Source organism: Leptinotarsa decemlineata, unplaced genomic scaffold, assembly GCF_025532065.1.
Source record: "Leptinotarsa decemlineata unplaced genomic scaffold, Ldec_3_MD MMD2_tig00026328_RagTag_RagTag, whole genome shotgun sequence".
NCBI lineage: Eukaryota > Metazoa > Arthropoda > Insecta > Coleoptera > Chrysomelidae > Leptinotarsa > Leptinotarsa decemlineata.
In genome coordinates, this window is record NW_027412688.1 from 2375606 (window position 1) to 2401777 (window position 26172).

Sequence of the window (26172 nt, forward strand, 5' to 3'; positions counted from 1 at the left end):
GTCTTTGCATCGGGTTTTTACCGCGTCACAAGAACTGTATTTATAATAAGATATTTTGTTATCAATATTTTTTCAAAACATCTTCGATATTTTTCTGTAAAATTAATTGAACTCGTGTTGACAACACAGATTTTAATTTCGGCTGTGATGTAATATTATCAACATTGTATTTATTTGCAAAGTGATCATTTCAAATAAAAAAAAATTATCACATTCAACAAATTTTATTTTTGAGAGCTGCCACCATTAGAAATTTACCCCACCATTACTTTTATTTCACGATTCATTACTGCTAGAATTGAAAACCTAGTGTAGAGTAGACCTAACAATGTTGTTGTTTATAGTTTTGTTCTATGGGTAGTGTCACAAATATTTGAGAACTCTCTTCAAAACTCTGGCCATTGAAGAAGCTCACAAGAAGCTCCAAGTCTGGTTGGATACATGAACGACACATTAATAAAATGGAATCATGGGAATGCAGAACTAGACACTTTCCTGAAGAACATCAACAACGTTAGGCCTTCCATCACTTTCACAATGGAGAAGGAAATCCACAACGAATTGCCATTCTTAGACGTTTTGGTGAAGAGGACCGACACTAAATGGGACACATCTGTATATCGAAAACCCACTCACACAGGACAGTAGCTGAACCAGAAATCCAACCACCATCAATCGACTTAGAGTGGAATCATCAAGACTTTAGTAGACTGTGCTTTCGGGCTATGTAATACAAAGGAAGGTCTGGAAAAGGAACTAGGCATCATCAAAAATGACCTTCAACGGAATGGTTACTCCTAAGTGATGGTTGAACAGACTTTGGCTAAAAGACAGCAAGAACCTCACAAGAAAGAGAAGCCGCCACAACCAGCACTTGTACTTCCCCACATCAGAGGATTATCGGGGAGGTAAGAAGAATTGGTTCCAAGTACAACATCAGGACCTGCTTCAGATTCGGTAACACTATCCGTAGCAGCCTCACGAAAACCAGGCCACCAACCGCGGACTGCGATTTTCTAAGAATTTCATTGCATTTCAGCTGCAGTAGTAGTCGAAGTTTTATCTATCTAGCACTTTGATAAGTTTCTCACCGGTAGAACCTCCGCTAATCAGAACCAGTTAAAAACGGCCTTCGTTGAATTCAATATCGAATCCCGAACCCACTATTTTTATGCTAACAGAATTAATAGCTTCTGAGTCTGGATATCATAATTTATTCAATTTTTTACTATATGTACTCTCACTCGCATTGAGTGTTCAACTCATCAGTATCTAAAAATCTGACGATTCTGCTATAGTATTTCCAATACCAATTGGAACAGCACAGAGAAGGAATTCCCGCCTCGACATAGGCGTCGGCATACTATTTTTCAGTGGTAGTTTTTCAGTTACTTATTCTTACAACCATAGCAATTGATCACCACATGAAAAAGTTATCTCAATTGAATTTTTACACCATGGGTAATTATGGAAAACGAAATTGAAGGTAGTTGATTTCCGTGTCGAAAACTCTAAAATACAATGAAAACACAAATAATCACACCGAATTCTCGTCAAACATATATTTACAAAATAATAGACGCCAACAAAATTGCTAGAAAAATCAAAATTCTTCTTCGTTATATTCGGATGAGGTAGAATCATCATCGGGTTGAATAACGATCCGATTTATGGAACTTTGCACATAATTATTGTTCTCTTTATAACGTGGGCCACACAGTTCTTCCACACATAACTATTACCTACTTCATTCACCACTCGCCTTATATTGTCAAGCACTACAGTATTCAAAGTCGGTGACTGATTACATTTCCGCAAGCTTTCTTTCATTGTGGCCCAAACCATTTCACACATCGAATCAATAATATACCTTTTTTTGAAAATACCTTGTTTTATGGTCGCCAGTAATACCTTTTTCGTTGGAATCTTTTCGGGTATTTCCATGTCCTGATTTCGCATGAAATCAACAGTATCTGCTTTTTTTGTGTTATAGTTTGGTATTGTAGTCAATAACCGAGAATGGTACGAAGCGTTATCCATAACAATAACCGAGTCTGGAGAAATATTTGGGAGAAGCTGCTCACTGAACCAGGTTTCGAATAAAGCCGCAGTCATATCTTCGTGGTAATCAGCAGACGAATCTTTTATATTTTTGACCGACAGAAGCAAAGCGTTGGGTACGAAACCACTTTCATTCCCGGCATGCAAAATTATAACACGTTTTCCCATTGAAGAAGGTGTGTTCAAAGCACAATACTTGGTTTCGTCTACCCAGCCATATTTGACATCATGGGTGTCAAACCAAGTTTCGTCGAGGTAGATTATATGTCTGCTGGATTCTCGGTAGCTTTTCATTCACCTCAAATATTCTTGTCGGAACTGAACAATGCGTGTCGATTCCATTATGACCATCTGATTGTTCAATGTTTTATTTTTAAAACCACAAGACAATGAGACACCTCGTAAAGTTTCTAAAGATTTGTAATTGTAATCGGGATAGTCGAGTAATTTATATCAAATCATTTCCAAGGTTGGTACTTCATTTTTTCAGCATCTTCATCTTTTGTAGCATCATCAACGTTTGCGAATTTTGTATTCCTTGTTTTCGTTTCATTGCATGGTCAATGACATCCCCTATTTTAATGACTCGAAGAACCGTCGAACAAAATAGTTTCGTTAACTCGCATATTCTATTCACAATAACATTCTGTGAAGTGTGACAGTTTTCCTTCTTCAGGCATTCATGAGTATTTAAAATTACTCGCGCTGAACTTGAACATGTAAGTCCTTATTTTCAAATTCCGGATCCCTGTCGATTGACACAGATTCTTCACACGTAATGTTATCATTTGTTTCAAAAGATCTCCAGAGAGCCATATTGATGAAAGTACCCAAAAATACTAAGATTTTCATAAAAATCGGTTTAAACGATGAGATTGGAACCTTTGGTGTAAAAGTTGAAAACTTTTTCTAGAGATCAATTACCCTAACACTAAACTGATATTTTTGCACTCGACGCGCGTTTCGTTAACAAGGTTAGCATCTTCAGGAGAAGCAAATTGATACTGAATCTAAAGACAAGGGTTAGCTGTTTATATACCTAAAGTTTTTGGTCCGATGTGGACTTTGTTTGTTAAATGATGATTATCCTAATTGATTTTTCGGTAGTGGAACCACTACCTGCAAATTCAATTGTGAACAATAGATTAAAAAGCGGACAATTTCATTTGCAGGTAGTGGTTACACTAGTTAATTACCCTGTGACCACAACTAGAGCACTTCATTCGTTGCCTCATCGCGTTCGATAATATCTACATCAGTTTCAGACGAAATGGTAGGCTTAAACCTGCAGCACAAGGTCATAAAAACCCGGACAATAGCTCCCATACAACTTTCAAAACGAAATATTTGTGTTCTACTAAAACATGAATCTCTGCTCGGCAAAGTTTTCCTATTAAAAAAAGCATACAGTATTGAGCTATTTAAAAACTAATCATGGTCCGACGGCTCTCCATAAATAATTCAATAATTAACATCGGCATAGAGGAAGCGATATCGCTGCAAATGGTGGGCGTCCTATAAATCACCGTACTTTATGAGGAATCAAACTGACGCCGACATCGAGACGCCCGTTTGGTTCGTGTGTTACGAAAATCGCTTGATTTGTTTTACATCAAAGTTGTACCAATTGAATTATTTGTATTATTAACGCGTGGATAGCAGTGGAAAATTTTCTGTATCCAAGGTCGCCAAGGAGCTATCGGAAATTCAAAATAAGCTATACTCTCCCTGGTGTCGATGTTCTGAACTATAGTATATTTCCTTAATCTGCAGAGTAACGAATCATTTTCAGGTATAGTTCAAGTAAACGATATAGTGCAACCTATCTTCCAACAGCTCCCCTTTAAAAAATCTGTTTAAATCTGTTTTTCCGTTAATCAGCTGCCGCCCCCATACGAACGACAACTCTCAGAAATTGAGAAATTTCTGCGAGCTAAGGACTAACAAGGTCTTACCTTTTGACGTGTGATTCCTAACGCGGTTAGGATATAGTAAGCGAGCTAACTTAGTTCGTTATTCAATAATCATTTCCGATTATATAAGAATCACAATAAGTATATTATACATTAAACGTCACATTAAAAGTGTGGCAGTCATTAAAATTAGGTCAAAATTTGTGTTCCGTGTTAGGAATCACACGTTGAAAAGAAAGACCTCGTTAGTCATTAGCCCGCACAAGTTTCTCAACTTCTGAGAGTTGTCGTTCGTATGGGGGCGACATCTGATTAACAGAAAAACAGATTTGTACTATTCAGTTGTTCTAAAATGTAAGAGTACCATTGAAAAGCTCATTGACATCATAAAAGACATATTGTTAAACAACATGTTTGAGTAATAATTTGAAATTATTGAGTTATAGTTCCTTGGCTTCCGTAGAGAGGGCGATTGAAGACAAAATGAGAAAAAACCAAGAAAGTACTTGATAAAAATAGCTGCGTAAACGCAAGCGAAACATAAGTGGAACCACCTATTGGTGTGACACCCAAGTCAACTTGCCAAGTTTTTATGTCAGTGTTGGTGGTTTGACCAATCAACCGACAACTGCGGTAGCAGAAATTTGGGAAGCTAACCTGAAATGCCATCGGAAAACGAATCCACATGTTTCTAGAAATGATATGAAATCTAGAAAGGTTAATGCAGTCAAGCTGCTGGAAAATAATTCCATGAAAATCAAAAAAATAAATAGATAAGTACTCTTTGATCATTCCCATATTGATTTCAATTTAAGAGCCACCGGTATACAGCTGTTTCAGCCTATTGGGCATCGTCAGTACCGGGCAGGCGGTCCTCGATTGAAGACAAAATGAGAAAAAACCAAGAAAGTACTTGATAAAAATAGCTGCGTAAACGCAAGCGAAACATAAGTGGAACCACCTATTGGTGTGACACCCAAGTCAACTTGCCAAGTTTTTATGTCAGTGTTGGTGGTTTGACCAATCAACCGACAACTGCGGTAGCAGAAATTTGGGAAGCTAACCTGAAATGCCATCAGCCCAATAGGCTGAAACAGCTGTATACCGGTGGCTCTTAAATTGAAATCAATATGGGAATGATCAAAGAGTACTTATCTATTTATTTTTTGATTTTCATGGAATTATTTTCCAGCAGCTTGACTGCATTAACCTTTCTAGATTTCATATCATTTCTAGAAACATGTGGATTCGTTTTCCGATGGCATTTCAGGTTAGCTTCCCAAATTTCTGCTACCGCAGTTGTCGGTTGATTGGTCAAACCACCAACACTGACATAAAAACTTGGCAAGTTGACTTGGGTGTCACACCAATAGGTGGTTCCACTTATGTTTCGCTTGCGTTTACGCAGCTATTTTTATCAAGTACTTTCTTGGTTTTTTCTCATTTTGTCTTCAATCGAGGACCGCCTGCCCGGTACTGACGATGCCCAATAGGCTGAAACAGCTGTATACCGGTGGCTCTTAAATTGAAATCAATATGGGAATGATCAAAGAGTACTTATCTATTTATTTTTTGATTTTCATGGAATTATTTTCCAGCAGCTTGACTGCATTAACCTTTCTAGATTTTATATATATATATATATATATATATATATATATATATATATATATATATATATATATTCGCTTCGTTTACTTGATGGCGAAACGTCGACTATCGAATAGTACACAACGGATGAACACCCGGAAAAACAACACATCATATTCTACCATCCGTGAAAACCTACATTGTAATATTTCACACCTCTACGGGGAGGAGACATTGAGAAATTTCAAACATTTTGAAAAGCTCCGATCAAAAACATCAACACTCGCTCAGTTACACCTCTCGAAGCGAAGCAGTAACTTGTCTTGATAATGCCATCTGAGATGATGGCGAAACGTCGACTATCGAATAGTACACTATATATATATATATATATATATATATATATATATATATATATATATATATATATATATATATATATATACAAAGATATACATGTTATTGAGTGTGTATGATATAAATTAAAAGGGACAATTTGTGGACAAAACACTCAAAAAAAGGAGGCAAACCGCGGACACGTGTTTCTGGCTGTTGGCCTCATCAGCGCGGTGCAGCCAATTGCAAAGATGGACAACAACAACAAAGATGGTTAACAAAAATTAACTAGTAGAACCACTACCTGCAAATTAATTTGTTAACAATAGATTAAAAAGAGGACAAATTAATTTGCAGGTAGTGGTTCCACTAGTTAATTACCGAAAAATCAATTAGGATAATAATCATTTAACAAACAAAGTCCACATCGGACAAAAAAACAGCTAACCCTTGTCTTTAGATTCAGTATCAATTTGCTTCTCCTGAAGATGCTAACCTTGTTAGCGAAACGCGCGTCGAGTGCAAAAATATCAGTTTGGTGTTAGGGTAATTGATCTCTAGAAAAAGTTTTCAACTTTCTCACCAAAGATTCCAAACTCATCGTTTGAACCGATTTTTGTGAAAATCTTAGTTTTTTAGGGTACTTTCATCAATATGGCTCTCTGTGGAGAGCTTTTGAAACAAATGATAACATTACGTGTGAGGAATCTGTGTCAATCGACAGGGATCCGGAATTTGAAAATAAGGACTTACATGTTCAAGTTCAGCGAGTAATTTACGATATTCATGAATGCTTGAAGAAGGAAAACTGTCACACTTCACAGAATGCTATTGTGAATAGAATATGCCTGTTAACGAAACTATCTCGTTCGACAGTTCTTCGAGTCATTGAAATAGAGGATATCATTGACCATCCAATGAAACGAAATCAAAGGAATAAAAAATTCGCAAACGTTGATGTTGTTACAAAAGATGTGATTCGGCGAACAATTTATGGTATATACCAAAAAAATGGAGTACCAACCTTGAAAATGATTTGGTATTAATTACTCGACTATCCCGATTACAATTACAAATCTTTAGAAACTCTACGAGGTGTCTTATTGTCTTGTGGTTTTAAATATAAAAAATTGAACAATCGGATGGCCATAATGGAATCGACACGCGTTGTTCAACTCCGACAAGAATATTTGAGGCGAATGAAAAGCTACCGAGAATCCAGCAGACATATAATCTACCTCGACGAAACTTGGTTTGACACCCATGATGTTGTCAAATATGGCTGGGTAGACGAAACTGAGTATTGTGCTTTGAACACACCTTCTTCAAGGGGAAAATGTAGTATAAGTTTGCCAGCCGGGAATGAAAGTGGTTTCGTACCTAACCCTTTGCTTCTGTCGGTCAAAAATATAAAAGATTCGTCTGCTCATTACCACGAAGATATGACTGCGGCTTTATTCGAAACCTGGTTAAGTGAGCAGCTTCTCCCAAGTATTCCTTCAAACTCGGTTATTGTTATAGATAACGCTTCGTATCATTCTCGGTTATTGACTACAATACCAAACAATAACACAAAAAAAGCAGATATTGTTGATTTCATGCGAAATCATGACATGGAAATACCCGAAAAGATTCCAACGAAAAAGGTATTACTGGCGACCATAAAACAACGTAATTTCAAAAAAGAGTATATTATTGATTCGGTGTGTGCAACACGTGGTCATATTCTCTTACGTTTGCTTCCATACTATTGTGTGTTCAATCCAATTGAAATGGTTTGGGCCACAATGAAAGAAAGCTTGCGGAAATGTAATCAGTCACCGACTTTGAATGCTGTAGTGCTTGACAATATAAGGCGAGTGGTGAATGAAGTAGGTAATAGTGATGTATGGAAGAACTGTGTGGCCCACGTTATAAAAGAAGAGAACAAATATTATGTGCAAAGTTCCATAAATCCGATTGTTATTCAACCCGATGATGATTCCACCTCATCCGAGTATAGCGAAGAAGAATTTTGACTTTTCTAGCAATTTTGTTGGCCTCTATTATTTTGTAAATATATGTTTGACGAGAATTCGGTGTGATTATTTGTGTTTTCATTGTATTTTAGAGTTTTCGACTCGGAAATCAATAATATGCCGACGCCTGTGTCGAGGCGGGAATTCCTTCTCTGTGCTGTTCCAATTGGTATTGGAAATACCATACTGAAAAGCATATGTTCTGTTTTCGATTAATTGACTTTCATTTTGTTTGATAGGAACCATCGTTTTATTTGTTCTTTTACAGTTTCAACTTAATATTCAAGACAGATTTTGATTTTTATTGATCTGGAGTATGGAATTGAAGGTTGTACATTATTACCGATAAATTGACAAAATTCAGCTGTGCTTTCACAGAAAGTTAACCAATAATAACCCTTACTCACCAGTTGATCTATTTAATCACCTTAGCGAACTAGAATATCGTTAAGTCGACTGGAATTCTAATAAATACAGTGAAATATTTATTTTCAAAAGCTGGCACGTTGAAATTCTAGTTTGTTATTGCATTATAAAATCGGTGAGAGAAGTGGCATTAATATATACTTAGGCGAGAACATTATCTCACCTTTGGATCGATTGATGGAGTAAACATCTATTTTTAATCATTACCTCAGAGTTCACTCGCGCTTCCTCAGGAAAAGACAATTTGATAAGAAAGCCCTTAGTCATGCATCTGATTTTCTCGAAAGAAATTCAACCAGACCTCAAAATTTTATCGATAAATTTCCATTTTTAAACGAAACCAATAGATGAAACCTCTCGTCCCACGAGTCTATCTATTGGTGGTTCCTCGATTGGTATTGCTCAAAAATAAGAAAATATAAAGGAATAAAAAACTTACTGCAATGTTTGAGTGGAGAAATCAAGCAAAAACAGTCGCAGCTGGCTAAACTAAAATGTTGTTTCATCAAGACAATGCAGCAGCTCACAAATACATTATCGCGATGACTAAAATTAACGAATTAAAAGTTTGAATTGCTACCTCATGCACCATATTCGCCAGATTCAGTCCCCTCGGATTATTTTCTGTTCCCAAACTTGCCAAAATGGCTAAGTGGTCAAAGATTTTCCAACGATGAAGAAGTGGTGTCGACAGTTGATGGCTATTTTGAGGAGCAAGACAGTTTTCATCATAAAAACGTACAGAGTACCTCTGGGGCCACCATCGTATTTATAATAATAATAATAATAATAATAATAAATGGGCTTTATTCATTGACATACATTGTTTATAAAGAAGAAGTAAATACAAAAATCAATGAAAGGGCGAAGTTCAACCAAGGATGTTTTACAACTTAACCTGGGAGATAGCATGTTTTATATAGAAATATAAAAATACTTACCTAGTATACATTGGTAAGTGAGTAGTTTATGAATCTTTGTGAAACTAAGAAAAAACAAAGGTTATAAATTCCAAAGTAAATATTAAAAATCTATTTAGCTTAAATTAGGTAAAATATATAGCAAAACATACACAAAGGTGAGACAAAGGGAAAACCATAACATGAATATATTATCTATCCAGAAGACTTCAGATATGTTTTCAACTTTTTTTTGAAATTATATATGGAGTAGTGTCTAAATTCACTGGGCAGAGCATTATATTGTTTGATAGAGTTGTAAATAAAACTACGAGAAAAGCAGGCTGTCGAGTATTTTGGAATAATGAAAGTGTGACGGTTTCGTGTCCTCGAATTATTCTGTGATTTGAAAGTTTTATATCTTTCATAAATATAATTTGGCTTTTTGTAAATGAGGAATTTATGATTACTGACGAGTAGATGGAGCTGCCAGGTTTTAGCAATCGGTAACCAACCTGACTCCTCGAACTTGGGGGATTTATGGTCGAATTTTCTCACACGATAAGACGAATGCAATTGTTTTGTATTTTTTGTAAGCGATTTACATCAGTTTGCATCAAAACAGGCCCGTAGATTATATCGCAATATGCTAATCTAGACAATATGAGGGTTTCGCAAAGTTTCAACTTCAATTTGGAAGTCATAATATCTCTACTTTGATAGAGTTAACGTAAGATACTGTATGAGCTACGACAAAATGAATTTATAATGTTTGTGAGATCTCAGATCATCATCTAGCCATAAACCCAAGTTCTTGCTTTCTGTAATTATTTGTAGTAAGTCTTGTCCAAGTTGGATTTCAATTCTTCCCTCAATTTCCCGTCTTTTGTGTTTCGGGCCAAAAAGTATCAGCCGAGATTTTTCAGAATTCAATTTCAGATTATGGGCTATAGATAGATCCAGTAACTTTTGTAGATCGCTGTTAATTCTTTTCATTGCCACCTGACAGTTACTTGGAGAAAATCGATAATATAACTGAGTGTCGTCTGCATAATGATGACCTGTGCAATGATCAATTATTTTATGGAAGTCAGATATATAGAGAGAGAACAGAATTGGGCCAAGGATAGAGCTCTGAGGTACTCCATAATCAACAGGTAAAGCACTAGAACACTTTCCATCCAGACATACTGACTGAGTCCGATTTCTGAGGTAACTTTTCAATAGATTTACAGTCCCTTCACTAAATCCGAGAAATGACATTTTCCTACACAGAATATTGTGGTCTAATGTATCGAATGCTTTACTGTAGTCCAAGAGTACCATGGCAGTTACTTCATTATTATCAGTTGCTTTGAATAAATCTTGGGTGATGTTGACAAGAGCGGTGGTGGTGCTATAGAATGTAAGAAATCCAGATTGAACATTTGCTTTTATATTATTAATGTAAACAAAAGAATCAATTTGATCTTTCAGAATCCGCTCCAACACCTTAGATAGGATAGGCAGTTTGCTAAGTGGCCTCAAATGATATAATTCAGTTGGATTTTCACATTTTGGCAAAGGGAGTACAATTGCATGTTTCCATGCAGAAGGAAAATGATTTGTTTCTATAGAGGAATTGAATATGTGTGTGAATGTGGTTTATATACTTTAACATAATTAGTGAAATGTTGTCAGATCCAGCACAGTTACTTTTCATACCACTGATGTATTGTTGAGTCTGGAGTGGTGTCACTCTGCGAAAATTCAAAGTAGGTCCATTATAGGTCTGAGTATATCTTTCAATAAGTGTTTCATGATGATGAGATTTTGTAGGATGAATAATATTTGTGAAGTGGAAATTTATTTGATTCAGATCTGATAAATCCGCGGAAAGGTTAGGGATGTGTTCATTTTTCAAAATTTCAAGTTTTCTTAGAGTACCCCAGATCAGACTGGAATTTCCGTTTCTCGAAACAAATTCTAAATAGCCATCATTTCCTTGATGTTAAAGGTAAGCCATGGAGCGGGCGGTTTTGTTGTTCTTATAGGCCTAACTGGGGCTATGTGCGTTGAAAAGAATTGTTGTGTTTGTGGTGAAAAACTCTACCATTAATAATAATAATAATAATAATAATAATAATATTTATTCACACACAAGGATAATAGTACCTACAAGGATAATAGTACAAATTGTAATTTGAAAACAAATTTCTAAAACTAACGGTGAATAAATTTACAGCTTACGAAGTACAAGTACTTGTTTGTAAGTTTTAAAAGAAACACATAAGACATTACTAATTGAAACGAAATATACATACACAGAGTGTATAAGTTCATCTAATAAAATGATCTAGAATTAAAATCTAAAAGCAAAAACATACTAAAATATCTACATTGAAGAATTCAATGGTAAAAATGTCATTACTTTTATTATACTTTTTTTTAAATTCTATTCATTTTAATCCATTGCCTATTTGATTTAACTCTCTATAATTTCATGAAAATAGTTTCTGCTTGTATTTTGTACATAATGTTTAAAAGTTTTTTTGAAACGGTGTGCGCAGACCTCATTTTTAATATCATTTGGCAATGTATTAAACAACTTAGGCCCAAGATATGGATAACTTTTTTGCCCGATCGATTATTATGGTTTTGCATTATCAACTCAGATCTGTATATAAATTGTCTCAGATTTGCTTGTATGTAATATAATTGTCTAACATCATTAACACCAGCTTCACAAAACAGCAAGTCACTAGAATATCTTCTATTCTTATTGAGAAGAATTTTGAGGAACCGTTTTTGCGAGATTTCCAGTATAATAACTTTTCGAAACACCCCCCCAACCAATGATTCCATAATTCAAATGAGATTCTACAAAACTCTTATATATCATTATTTTCTGCTCGATATTGAGATATTGCGTCAGTTGTTTGAATTTGTACAGGATACAACGTAACTTTTGAGTCAGAAATCTCACATGTTGGTCCCATTTAAAGTGACAATCTAATACAATACCAAGGTATTTGATATTTTTGGCTTGATTTATTTTATATTTCTTTTGGATCATGATATCAAAGGTGGGGAGTGCATTTTCAAAGCTACTGAAGGGTAAGTAAACTGTTTTGTTGAAATTGATTAACAATAAGCGATGATCAAAACACAATTTTTTATCTGTCAAGTCATTTTCAATTTTTAATTTGAGTTCATACCAATTATTGTCATTATATATTATGATGGTATCATCCGCAAAGCTAACGATCTTTCCGTTTCTCTCCAATTGAAAAATATTGTTCAGATATATCAAGAACAATACAGGCCCTAATACCGTGCCTTGGGGTACACATGTGATTTCTTGTTCTTCACTTTCACTATCTTGTATTGTTACTTTCTGTTTTCTGTTCTTTAAATAACTTCTGAAAAACGAATGTGCTGTACCCCTTATTCCCAAATCTTCAAGTGTGTCCAGAAGAATGGAATGATCCACGGTATCAAATGCCTTGGCTAGGTCTAGGAATACACCAATCGACGGAATTCCTTTATCTAGAAAGTCATAAATATTTATTGACACAATGGCAATTGCGTCTTGCGTGGATTTTCCCTCACGAAAACCGTACTGAGAATTTGACAAAAGTTTATATTTTGAAAGAAATTTATTAAGCCTAACTTTCACAACTTTTTCTAATATCTTGGCTAAGCAAGGAATAAGGGATATTAGTCTGTAATTTGTCACTTCACTCCTCTCGCCATTTTTATAGATTGGTTTAACAATCGATAATTTGAAAGTTTCAGGAAAGACACCCTTTTCTAATGATTTATTGATAATAATGTTAGTGGTAGTACAATGGCGTCGCACATTAAAACCAATGTTTCTGCAGTTATACCATCATGTCCAGGTGATTTTTTGAATTTCAATTCATTTATTATGTTTTTCACTTCAATCGGGTCTGTGGGGGCGAAAAAGAGGGAATGACAACTTACTGTTTTCTTTTCTTTATAATTACTGGGTCTATTTATTGAACTTGATAATTGTTTTCCTACATTAATGAAAAATTCGTTAAAGGTTTCGGCAATTTTTTTGGTTTCGGTTATCATTTGACCATTTTTGTCTTTTACTTCATTTATTTCTTTATTATTATTGCATCTTCAGTTTCGAAGTGAAAGATTCTATCCCAATCAAAGAGGTGGAGATCATTGAAAAAATCATCTTGGTTGAAATTTCGGAAATCTCGGTAGTAAACTGTTTTGTATTTTGATGTTGTTTCCAGTGATATAATTTCACAAGCAATTGCAAGATGATCGGAGATACCAATATCTAAAACTTCAACTGACTGTATATTTCTATGCTCTATAACGCCTGTTATAGAAAAGGAAGTTCGAATTTGCGATATTCATCAGGAAACACCGTCAAATACAGACATTTTTCGAATGATGCTACACCAACTGATTTGGGCTCAGAATAGTCCCTTCTCAACGCGTTGTTACTAAGAAAACAAACAAAACAAAAAGAAACAAACTGCATACTTCTACATTCCAAACAACAGACGGAAATAAATCTTACCTGTGTTGGACGAACCCCAATTGGGTAGCTTTAACAGCTTTTTGAAACTACTAGACCTTTTCAAACTGCCGGACCTAGTGGTGTAGTCCTGAGCCTCCATAAAATCAATTTCCGAATCGAAATCTTTCACATCACACACACACTAGTACCCGGTGTTGTATTTTGGAACAATTAGCCCGAGACCCGCCAATTCACAGAACGACTAATCTCAGATAAGAAAGATTAAGTTATTGGTTTTCTGGATAAAATGCTTGTGTCGCCGAACGAGTTGGATTGTGAGTATTTTTAGACGTGAACTAGGAAGTGCACGTTTTGAAAACTACTGCCGCGGACGGCACGGCAATGCTGACTGTTCGCAATATAACGAGCGATAAAAATTATGTAGATTTTTGAGATTTGGGACGCGTGGGACGCGTTCCTTCGATAACATTTCTATTATTTGGTCTGGCTCACAATGAAAACACGCTGAATTTCTTCGGTGCACCAGCGACACGCAGTTAATTGAATCAAGAGTGCCGCTCACAGATATCCAATTAAAGTTCAATGTGCGCCCATCGTCGTTGTTTGAATCAATAAACCTTAATCACAATTCAATTTGGAATCACGGGACGGGAATCTTTAGGCTGACGACTGCGAATTGATGGTATTCAGTTAATTGGATGGATCTGGTGCAGTTTAGGAATGGAAGTTATGTAATCTGAAGAAAATATAAATACTGTAGGAATCGCACGTTAAAAATTGAGATCACGTTAAAAATTTTGAGGATCATCGTTTATATGAGAGATAATTTCGGCTTCTATAGGTTCTTCCGACTGGGACTTCTTAACTTTGACAATTGATAAAGGCCATGTTGTTTGCGCTATATCTGTCAAATTAGTTGTAGTTTATTCAGTATGTTTTGCCAAATACCATGGACGGATATATCATGCAACAACACGTACAAATAATAAAATTGTTTCATCAAAATGGGACTATTCGCAATGTGATGGATAAATTTGAGTCCACTGGTTCAGTAAACCATCGACCAACACCCGTAGTCGACAAAACTCAAGACCTGCCGAAAACATCGCCGCTGTCTGTGAGAGTTTGCAGAAGAATCCCAGGCTGTAGATTTCACGTCGGTCACAAGAACTCGGCCTTTCGCACTCAATGTATTGCAGAGGGTATTGATTGTCAGTCTCAGACTGATGTCATCTACAATGATTTTTCTAAAGCGTTCGACAGACTTGACCATAGTATCCTGCTCAAGAAGCTTTCGACTTTTGGGTTAACCAATGAAATAATTACCCTCTTCAAATCGTATTTTTACAACCGTAAGCAGTACGTCCAACTCAATGGCCTCAAGTCTATCGAATATATAGCCACATCTGGTGTACCACAAGGATCAAATCTAGGACGCCTACTGTTCGATATGTTCATTAATGATATCGGAGCTGAGATTGATGTCAATTTCCTTTTATACGCAAATGACATGAAACTCTATCACAATATAACATGTTTTAATGATTGTGAACGTCTCTCCCTGAATTTAAAACGCGTTGCTACATGGTGTCGGAAGAATAATCTATCTCTCAACATATCCAAATGTAAGGTAATGTCTTACTCACTGAAAACGAACTTGAATTTACACAACTACATCATAAACAATCAAGTTCTGGAGCGTCCTGACACACTCACTGATCTATGTGTTACTTTTGATTCATCCCTCTCTTTCAATGAACATATTGATACTAACATCAGCCTATCGCATGTAGGAATAACCTATTATGAATTGCTTGTAACTCACAATTTTTGAAGTCTCGAGGTAAGGCGTTTATATTGTTCATTTCTTTTTTATTCAAGGTCATAAACAATATCATCACCTGTTTTAATCTTCCTCTTTGAAGATGATCACTTGGTGACCGAAACACGTGTCGAGGTGTTGAAAATAACGATTTGGTGTTGGGAAAAAACTCCAGTAATATCCATTACTACACCAAAGGTTCCAAAGAGTGTATCATAAGTTCATATTATGTAGTCAATGTATTCAAGCAATTATTAAAAGTTCCGCCATTTTATAGTAGTTGAAGATATTGATATTATATTCTAGGGTTGTGAAGCATTTGTCAGGAGCTTCAAAAAGAATGTCACAAGACCCCCCCTTTTCATTTAACTTTTTTCCAGAAAGAAATGCACTGTATTATCATGTAATGCTGCAAACAGGACCGAACTTATACACAGAATAAGTTTGGCCCTAGGATTTATATCTATTACATGGAAACTGATTGGGGCCGAAACAAGACAATATAAGACAGGATTCGGCATAAAAAAAAACTTAGAAGAACTACTTCACAGACATATTGGGTTAGGTTAGGTTTTAGGTTAGGTTAACAGATCACTGCTTCGAGAGAAATATACAGGTACTGGCCAGGTACGTCGAAGAGAATGGCTCTATAGCGGAACACGAAAAAGGCAGGATATGGCAGGGTCGCCAACTGAAAGAACTATAAAGTCGCTACACATGAACGGAAATTCCGCTACACTGCTTCATATTCCGCTACGCTTGTATATCTGATGGAATCAGTTCGCGCATGTGCCCTATATAAAATTGAATACCACAGAACTTACAGTTTGTGTACCGTTCAGATACCACAGAACTGAACTGTCATTAATGTCAGGAATCAGGATCATGCTTATTTTCAACCGCGCAACTCAGTAATTTTCTGTATTTACACCAGCTAATTTTTGAAAAGTGTCTCGACCAAATATTTCTTAGCTTGAAATAATGATTTTGAAAAGTAAAAATAAATATCAATTTGTTCACAAACGTATAGTCACACTGAGCTCTTGAACGATCATTCGCAACAGGTCTAATCCATCCTTTCGAGTTGGAATCAGACAACCAATGTTGAGAAAAAGTTTATTTTCGAGACTGTTTGTATTTTTTTTAACATGTCCCGTTCCCGTCAATTTCAACTGCGAAAGCTCTTTCTCTCGAGCTACAATCAGATGTACTATCTTCCATTTCCACTGTAATTTATAATACTCGAGACAGTAGAGACTTTTAGTTTCAAGATATTGGAGGTTATATGGTTTATGATATGAATGAAAATATAAATATTGTCAGCTGTCAGCTTCGAGTGCTGTCCACTGCCTCTTCTTCTTCCACATTTTCTTCAATATTGATTATTTGTAGAAAATTCCGCTACTTTATGTTCAAATCCGCTACGCCGCTACCGACGAGCAAATTCCGCTACGGTAGCGGAATTCCGCTACGGTTGGCAACTCTGGGATATGGTTACAAGAACAAGTAGGCGCTTTCAGCTGCTTTTTAAAATATTGAGGGTAAATTCGATATTACTTAATTAGACTTAGTCGTCCAGGTGTCGAGGATAAGAGAAATCGATGACACAAGCTGCCGGTGACTGCATAATTAGAGGAAAATACACCACCATTATAGTCCTTTGTTCCTCCTGTTTTGGAACATTGTAATGACCAAGTTTCTATGGTGTTCTAGACATAGTAGATTTGAACTTGATGAACATATTATTATGATCCAACAGTAGACAGCGGTGAAGCCATAAAGATATTTGATCAAGGTCTTTTGAAAAATTAATTTCAATTTCTTGTACATTAAAGTACTGTCATCAGCAAACATTTCTAAATTACCAAAATAAATTTACTGTACATTATACAAACAAACTTTTAGTATTCCAAGCAAAGGAATTAGAACGATTGACCTGCGATTCTACCATCCCTAAACCCCCGACCGTCTGTATAATGACTCATGAATGTAGAACCACGTAAAATTCGTGATGAAACAAATCCAACACGCCTTTCAGGTAGATTATAACGCTATCCCCCATCCGAGATATACGAATAAGCAACTTTGTGACTTGTTTAGATTCAAAGCACTTCCCTGACATTTCACCCTCTTATGAGCACGAACGCAACGTGGAACATATGTAGGTACACCCCCTGCGATAGATCCGTCCAGGGCGGTAGACTGAATTATATTGTGTTCTTAGGGGATGTACGGAGGACTATTTCCACATTTCACTTCAGGGGCTACTGGGTACGGATTGAGTTTTTCCAACTTATCAACACCAAATTGATGTTAAACTAGTGGTTTACTGGTTTCTACTCTACAATCTTTGTAGGGCAGTAAATTAATTTTATTCCTGAAAGTATTCTACATATTCCCCAAGTATATTTTAAATACAATTCAGATAATTCTTACTACAATTGCTTTGATAAGAAACAAAAATATCACTAAACATATTCCAACTGACTATCTCGATAGTGTTAATAATGTTCAACAAGTAATGCTTGTAATGGGGAATGTTCCTCCTGACGAAAATCAAGTAGTTTTCATAAAAGACCTCTAAAACATCGCATTTTAAACTGTAAAAAATTATTCAAATACTTAAAAAAGAGGAGGGAAATAATGCATTCAACATTTAAAGGAATTCGTTTCTATTTCACCATTTGGCAACATCGGTTATAACTAATAAAGGACAATGAATCTGTTACCTGTATGAAACAAAGATGACATATTTCAGAGGCGTGCTGTTCTATTTACTTATGTTCCGAGTTCCGAGACATTCTGTGACATATGACCTAACATATCTTCCTCTATATAAATAAATAACAAAACAACTGTTGTTTATGTGGCTTGTGAAGGTGGTATTGAACTATAATTTATATTTTGCCTTAATTGTGGATTTATAAAGATAATGTTCCTTTTTTTAAAGTAGATTATCTAGGTACGTATAAATTATTTCAACTTGATATAGGTGCTGTTGCCAATATGTGAATTGTAAACAAATCCCTTTAAAAATTAAAACCCAACATTTGGAACATCAATCTGAATACTTTTCGAAGTGAATTTAAAAAACTCATGAATTAAACTCAACTTCATTTTGTTCAAACTTGCATTTGCTGTAATAACCCAAATTGAGGAACATTCCCCATTGTTTTGTTGATTATGGAATCGGCTATGGGTCCCTATTCGAAACTTCATGCAATTCTTCCACCGCTTCGAAATTGCCAATTCCTTTAACAAATTTGACCTGGCTTCCATTTACTACAATGGCTTCAATATGTTTAATCATTTGCCCTCAGATATAAGACAGACAAATTTGACCAACAAAATGTTCAGAATAAAAGTTAAAAACATTTCTGGCTGATAGACCCTATTATAATTTGCAAAAGTTCTATAATGATCAATTTACGTGACAAATTGTGCATATGTGAATACAGGTTATAAAATATTTTTGTTTATATGGTGCGTGTGATGGCGGAAGAACTGCCGTGGGTCCCATGCGGTTTTTGATGGTTTTAACATTGATTGGAAATGTCAAAAAGTCCGGAGAGTGAGTGCCCCACGATTTGAACGATCGACAGAAATTATCACGTTACCAGTTATGTATTTCTTCTGTATTTCGCCACGTGTGACGAAAAGTGGATCCTCTAGGACAGTGATTTCCAAAGTGGTCCAGATGCACCACCAGAGAGATTAGATTAGATTGTCGGGGAGCTACCCTTACGGTTGTGGTTTAGCAGGTCTTCCGTGAATCTGGGCGGTGGTTTCTTTATGAACTCATCCGCCTGTCTCATTCCTGGGAGCTTATTCCAACAATCTATCGATTCGGCCAATTGTTATGCTGACGTTATGCTAATGGAATCAATCAACTTGTGTTGCTTTGGCAAAAGTGCACTGCTTTTTTGATCAAATTGAATAGGTATTCAGTGAGAGATTACAGTTTACAGTAGACTCATAAAAAACGAACAAAACAACCTAATACTAACGGGAACAAATTACTCAAATTCATCTTACTATAACGATCAGATTAAAAAACAGAACCGGTCCTGGAAAGAATAGTTATCTCGTCGAGTTGATAACAGGAAAAAATGTGTATTAATAAATGTGATTAGAATTTCGTGAAATTTCGCAGGAAGGAATAAAACCGCGATTTATCGAAGCGCTAACTTCCTGGCAAAAGCATTTATCCATTAGGTCACGAAGGAATTTATTAGGAATTGAATTGAATAGGAGCAGTACGTAATGTCAAAGAGTTTTATACGAATGAAAACATTTTGATACTGATCCAGAAAAGTTTTACAAGATTTTTGTAACGGGTCAAAGTTTGGTTTGATTATATTCCTTAGATATAAGCTGAATGTATTTTGTTTCAGTTAAATAATAGCGAGTTTGAATCAAACCATTCTCCAATAATTTCGAAGTCATTTATAGCCAATTGTTTCACGCTCAACCAATATTATGCTATACAGTGTGTTTAAACATGTAGCTAAAAATCAAGGGACTATTCCTTTGAATATTCTAAGGATATTAGGTCCATTGATGATTTTTGATAAGGCGCTTTATTTCCAAGATGCGGGGCGAAAAAGAATTTCGACAATAACAACTTTGGTAATTTCAAAATTATTAACGTAGCCGAAATAAAAGTATAGCATAATACACTGGACCTACCAAGTAATACAAAATCTAACAATTCCGTTGGTACCTACCAACAACATTACGATTACTACAAACGGCTGCAGACATTCAATTTGCTAGATGTAAGGCAATCAGAAACGATGCTGGTGTTTTTGAAAGAAATCTGAAGTCGAAGGGGTAGTCATTTTCAACAGTTCTTGTAGATTTAGGAAACATTACATATAATTTTTGGTAGTGAATTGTTATTGTCGAAATTCTTTTTCGCTCCGTATCTTCAAAACAAAGTTCCTTATAAAAATCATCGAAAGACAAAATATCCTTAGAATAGTCCAAGGAATAGTCCCTTAAATTTTTGCCGCATGTTTAATAAACACTCTGTAGATGAATCCGGTGTTATTTGCAAACGTGTGTTTTTCCTCGAGAATTTTATTTGAATAAATAAATGAATATCTTGAACAAAAGCGGACCGATAACGGTTCCTTGTGGCACATCATGTTTGATTCTAAAATCACCTGGAGCAATCATATTGGGTATATAAAAAGCAAGCTCAGTAAACACATATTTCTATCAATCATCCAGGCGTCGAGGAGAAGAGGGATCGACAAGACAAGCTGTAGGTGGATAGACTGCATGCTTAGGGAAAGATTGGTATATACAACCATTATGGGGGAAACAGTCCTGGTACGGGTAGCAAGGGGCTGTCCTCAGGGGGGTTCTATCCCCTCTGTTATGGAACCTTGTAATGGACGAGCTTTTATGTCTCCTGTAGTGACGGGATGCATACAGCAGGTCCTGAATATTATAACAAAATGAACCGAAGAGGAAGGGCTTAACATAAGCCCATCCAAATCGACCATAGCAGCATTCACCAAGAGGACCAAAACGGAGGATCTCGGGCCTCTAAAACTTCGAGATGAAGAAATGCAAGTGTCGGGGCAGGTTAAATATCTGGGAGTAATTCTAGATTCCAAACTGGCCCGAAACCAACACTTGGACAGGATAAAGAGGAAAGCGGAGGTAGCACTGATGCTCGCCAGTTGCACCTATGGAAAAACATGGGGGCTAAAACCAGACATGGTATATTGGCTATACAAGATGGTGGTTAAACCCATGATAATATACGCATCTCTGGTCTGGTGGCCAAAGATGAAGCATGCGTCCGCCATCAACAAACTAGGCAAGATGAAGACTTGCATGTTTGGGAATGGCGGGAGCAATGAGAACTACCTCAACAGCTGCATTGGAGACACTCCTGAATCTACCTCCTTTACACTTTGTGATAATGGGGAAGGCCAGGATGGGCCAATTCAGACTGGAAAACTCACCGAACTACAAAAGATCGGACCGAACAGAAACTTCGGAACAGGTGGAGGAGCACATATTGAATATGTGCACGGACCACAGGACACCGAAGTACACCTTTAACACAAACTTCACGGCCAAAATCATAAGCCGTGAAGAGTGTAAGAACATTAGTCATCCCGAAAACATGTTTGGAAAAAACACCTGGTATACAGATGGATCGAAGACCAAACATGGAACGGGAGCTGGAATATACCGAGCGGATTGAAATTTAAACTACACCTATCCGCTAGGACTATAAACATCCGTCTTTCAAGCGGAAGTGTGTGCTATCTTGCAGTGTGCAAGGCTTATTAAATTGAGACCTTAAAGAGATGAGCGAATCAATATTTTAACAGACAGCAAGAGCGCACTACGGGCTCTGACAAACCCGAAGGTGACATCAAAACTAGTCTGGGAATGCCATGAAGAATTGAATGAACTTGCAAACAGGAACAAATTAACTTTGTACTGGGTGCCAGGGTATTCAGGAATCACAGGTAATGATAAAGCTGATGATTGCGCTAGACGCGGATCATCAACTTCATATATAGGTCCTGAACTGGCTCTGGGGATACCAAAATCATTGATACGAAACCAGATTAGGACATGGACCAATAAGAAGCACACAGAGTACTGGCACAGTAGAACCTTCATTAGGGAACCGTCCGAGAAAAGAACCGAAGCACTACTTAAATATAGTAGGGATCGGCTCAGAACAATTACTGCGTTTAATAACCGGTTATTGTCCGCTCAGAGGACACCTGAATAAAATGGGGCTGTACAACGGAGTCCTCAGCTGATAGAAACAGCTCTACACATCTTATGCGAATGTGAGGCACTGAATCACAGGAAGCAGGCAATATATGGACGTACGAAATTACGTCCAGAAGACTATAACGAACATCCAAGACGGAACCTGTACAAACTAGTACAGGGAACGAGACTGATGCAATGGGTGCCATGAGAAGATGGTAGAATAAACGCAATAAGCCCAAGAGACTGCAGTGTTTTCTGAAGACTTGGACTAAATGGACATATTACATTCGTAGCTTGAAATTATATTTCATTTAGGTGAATAAGAATCAATTTTTATTTCAAGCTCTTACCAACTTTTGTAAATTGGGTTGGCATCACTTGGTTTGAAAATAAATGTAGTATAATTTCATTTTTGAATACTTTATTCACCAGTGATTTTGTCGTACTATCTATTGAAGAATCTCTATATTTGATCTGAATGTTTGACATTTGATATACAGAAGTAGTGCAATGCTACATAATAATTTAGAAAGTTCCAAAGATTTGTTATAGATACAATTCGAAGAGGTAAGCGGCATGTTATACAATCAGGAAATATTGTATATTTAGCTGATTAAATATTTTCATTAAATGAATCTAACGCTATGATAATAGTAAACTTTTTCTATTATGAAGAAACAGAGAAGAAATAATAATTGTCCGACCCACCCAGATTCATATCCTACGTTGACGATTATTTTACTTTTCTTTTTACTCAAACCGTTGATTGATTCAACCCCTCATCCCCAGTCTATACAGTTTTTCACTCAATTTCTTCGAGTTGGTTATTTCAAATGCTCGACTAAAATGAAAAACTATTCTTATTACTTCGTGTCCATCGATTATGCCTTCAAAAATATATTGAATCACGTACAATCGGTCTGAACTGCTTTTGTGATGTTTCGGTTCATTTTTTCTCTTCTATGTTATATTGTTTGTACTATACAAATAATACAAATAAACATTATTATTATTATTATACCGCTTGACGCTATTATGATTGAAAAATGTCTCCTAAGGCCGCGTTTGCAAGAATTGATCAAATTATTGTGTTCCAGAAAACTCTCCGCTTTGTTGTAAATTGCTATTTCGGTTATTTTCGAGACAATAGTTCAAAACTAATATAACAATCATTTTCAAATGAAGCATTAAAAAAACACCTACTACTGGCACTAGGAACAAGACATACCTAAACGCACCGACATTGCCAAGAGGTTCCGAACAAAAAAAACAAACGAGAAAAGGGAACCCAGTCCCCCTATTGATAAAGATTCGCAGGTAACCGCTAAAAGTATGCGGAGCGACCTGTGGACGAGTTCTCAACAAACCGAAAATCTCATCGGCACATCCAATATTCGAGTTCGAAACAAGCATTCATCGCTAGTCCAATTATGCCGACGTCCAGAAGTCCAGATTCCGATGCTTCTCCCCCCGTTTCGGGATGTCTAATTGCGGCACAGAACTACACACGACACGTGACAGTCCCGCACCACATAAACAAATACACTCGAGAGAAAGAGGATGCTGTGCGTGTGGAAACAAACGAGGGCGAGGAGATGCGTGCCAGACGCCGAACCTGACGTTCACCGACTAAAACTAACCTGGCTGGAACGAGGTGGAGTGCGGCGCACAGCGGGAAAGCGGAAAATTTCGCAAGAGTCCCTTGGTCTGGAATCGGCACGTCCGTGATTTGAGACGATCGTTATAAGAATGGTGATAATAGGGTAGAAAATGGAAAATTTCATGACCGGTGAAAACGAACTTGGGCAGAGGCGGAGTTTGTCAACAAAGAACTGATAGAAAATCTACTGAAAGACTTTCTGAACGCCCGTTTCTTATATCCTGATCTACTGTTCCCCAAGTTTGTCATTTATAGATTTATAGCGGGTTTATGCAACAATACCTAAGAACTAAACCGATAACAAGTAACTTAGACTCTACCTGGCTTCAAAAGGCTTATTGTTCATTGAAAATGCTTCACCCCAATAGACATGTTCTTTCACAATCACTTGAAAAAACGTTAAGTGTTACACTTGTCTTGAGTCACTTCAACTTTTGTGACGTTCTGTATGGACCATGCTTAGATCATAACGATATCAATCAAATAGAAAAAATACAGAAATCATGTCTCAGATTGATCTACAGTATTCGCAAATATGATCCAATATCTCACCAGCTAAGATCAGCAAAGTGGTCAAAAATGCAAGAATAAATAGTGTCCCCCATATTTTTACAACAAAATAAAATATAGGACAGATTTTCATAAACTTAATTTACGTCATAGGGATCATATCTCGCTTCCACCTAACAAAACTTCCCTGTTCCGAAGAAGCTTTACCTACAATGTCTTCAAGCTTTATAATGAGATTGAGCCATCACTTCGTACTATGAAACTATATTTATTTCAAGACAAAATGAGAGACAGTCTCTTGGCCAAGAATGAATAACTCAATTTTTCCACAGATATTTATACTTATGAACTGGGGCTGAACTAGAACTTTTTCAAATTATTTTCAACTCCATTTTGCATTCCTGTTCATTATATGTATATATACTTTTTTGTTTTGTCATCCTTTTTGAAATATTTTTTTATGTTTATATTAAACCATGTAATTGAATGCAAATAAAAATTATTATTATTATTAGATATTTCATCATACTACTGAAAATAACTCCATATAAATGTTCAATAGCATCACACAAGCTTCAGTAATTTATCACGTTTATTTTCTATTCCATTTCTATCTATTGTTCTAATACACTTTGTAAATTGTTGTAAAATAAACATTAGTATTATTATTCGTTTTTTCCATTATTATTGTTACGTTCTCTTCGTGGATTTTCCAGTAATTGACTACCATGTACAATAGTCAAACTGAACTTTATTTCACTTCTAATAACCAAACACTTTAAAAAACTCCAAACTAATATTCAAATGTCTATCGCCTTATTCAAATTCACTCCGCACCGCACTGTTTGCACAAAAAGCGAGCAAACATACACGAATGCTCGCTTATGCTCGCTCGTGCTCGCTTTTTTGGTGAATACGCACCTTAACTAGAACAATCGCAAAGCGCACGTCAAGTCGAGCGCAATCTTACGTCACAATTGGTTTAGGACGACAGCGGCGGCGGCCGTTATTTTTTTAGGGAATGATTTACAACATAATAATAGGTATAAATTTGAAATAATCGTTTTGAAATTCAGCATGCTCCTGCTGCTGAATGAACTAGAAACATCTGCAAGACTAACCTCTGTGAGTTATCTTGCATAAATGTGTCGGATATAACTCAAAATCCAGCGTGGTATTAGCCGGGGAAGTAGTTGTTTTTGGGCAGGCATTTACCAGAATCTACGGTTATGAATCCACTTTTCATCAGGCGAGGTTACGCAAAAGCAAAGAAAATTAGACTTCAAAACGTGACATTTTCTGTCAGTCGTTCAAATCGTGGGGCATCCATTCTTTGAGTTTTTTCACCTTTCAATCAGTACTTTATTAAAGTAACATAAACGATGCTACTTTATGTTGTATCGCCGTTATTTACAACATAAAGTGGCAGCATTTTTCGTTATTAACTGAAGTAATGTATCACTGCCAGCTTAATGATTGCAAGTGTAAGGAGCTGAGCATTACTCATGTCAAGAATTTTGAAAAGAACCGTGTGGATTTTTCAGACTATCTTTCAAACTAGCGCCGTAGAAGCCATTTTCTCCAAATTCAATACGGCGGCACTTTGATGTCATCTATGGAAATATTGCCAAACTACTTACTCAAACTACGTACTTTTCAAATTTCAATTCAAAC

General features: G+C 36.3%; 1 protein-coding gene across 7 annotated transcripts in view; it reads right to left on the bottom strand.

The window, feature by feature from the left end:
- The window catches only part of RhoGEF2 (Rho guanine nucleotide exchange factor 2), a 213491-nt gene that overhangs the window by 130565 nt on the left and 56754 nt on the right, over positions 1–26172 (bottom strand). The gene's annotated exons all lie outside the window — the stretch shown is intronic.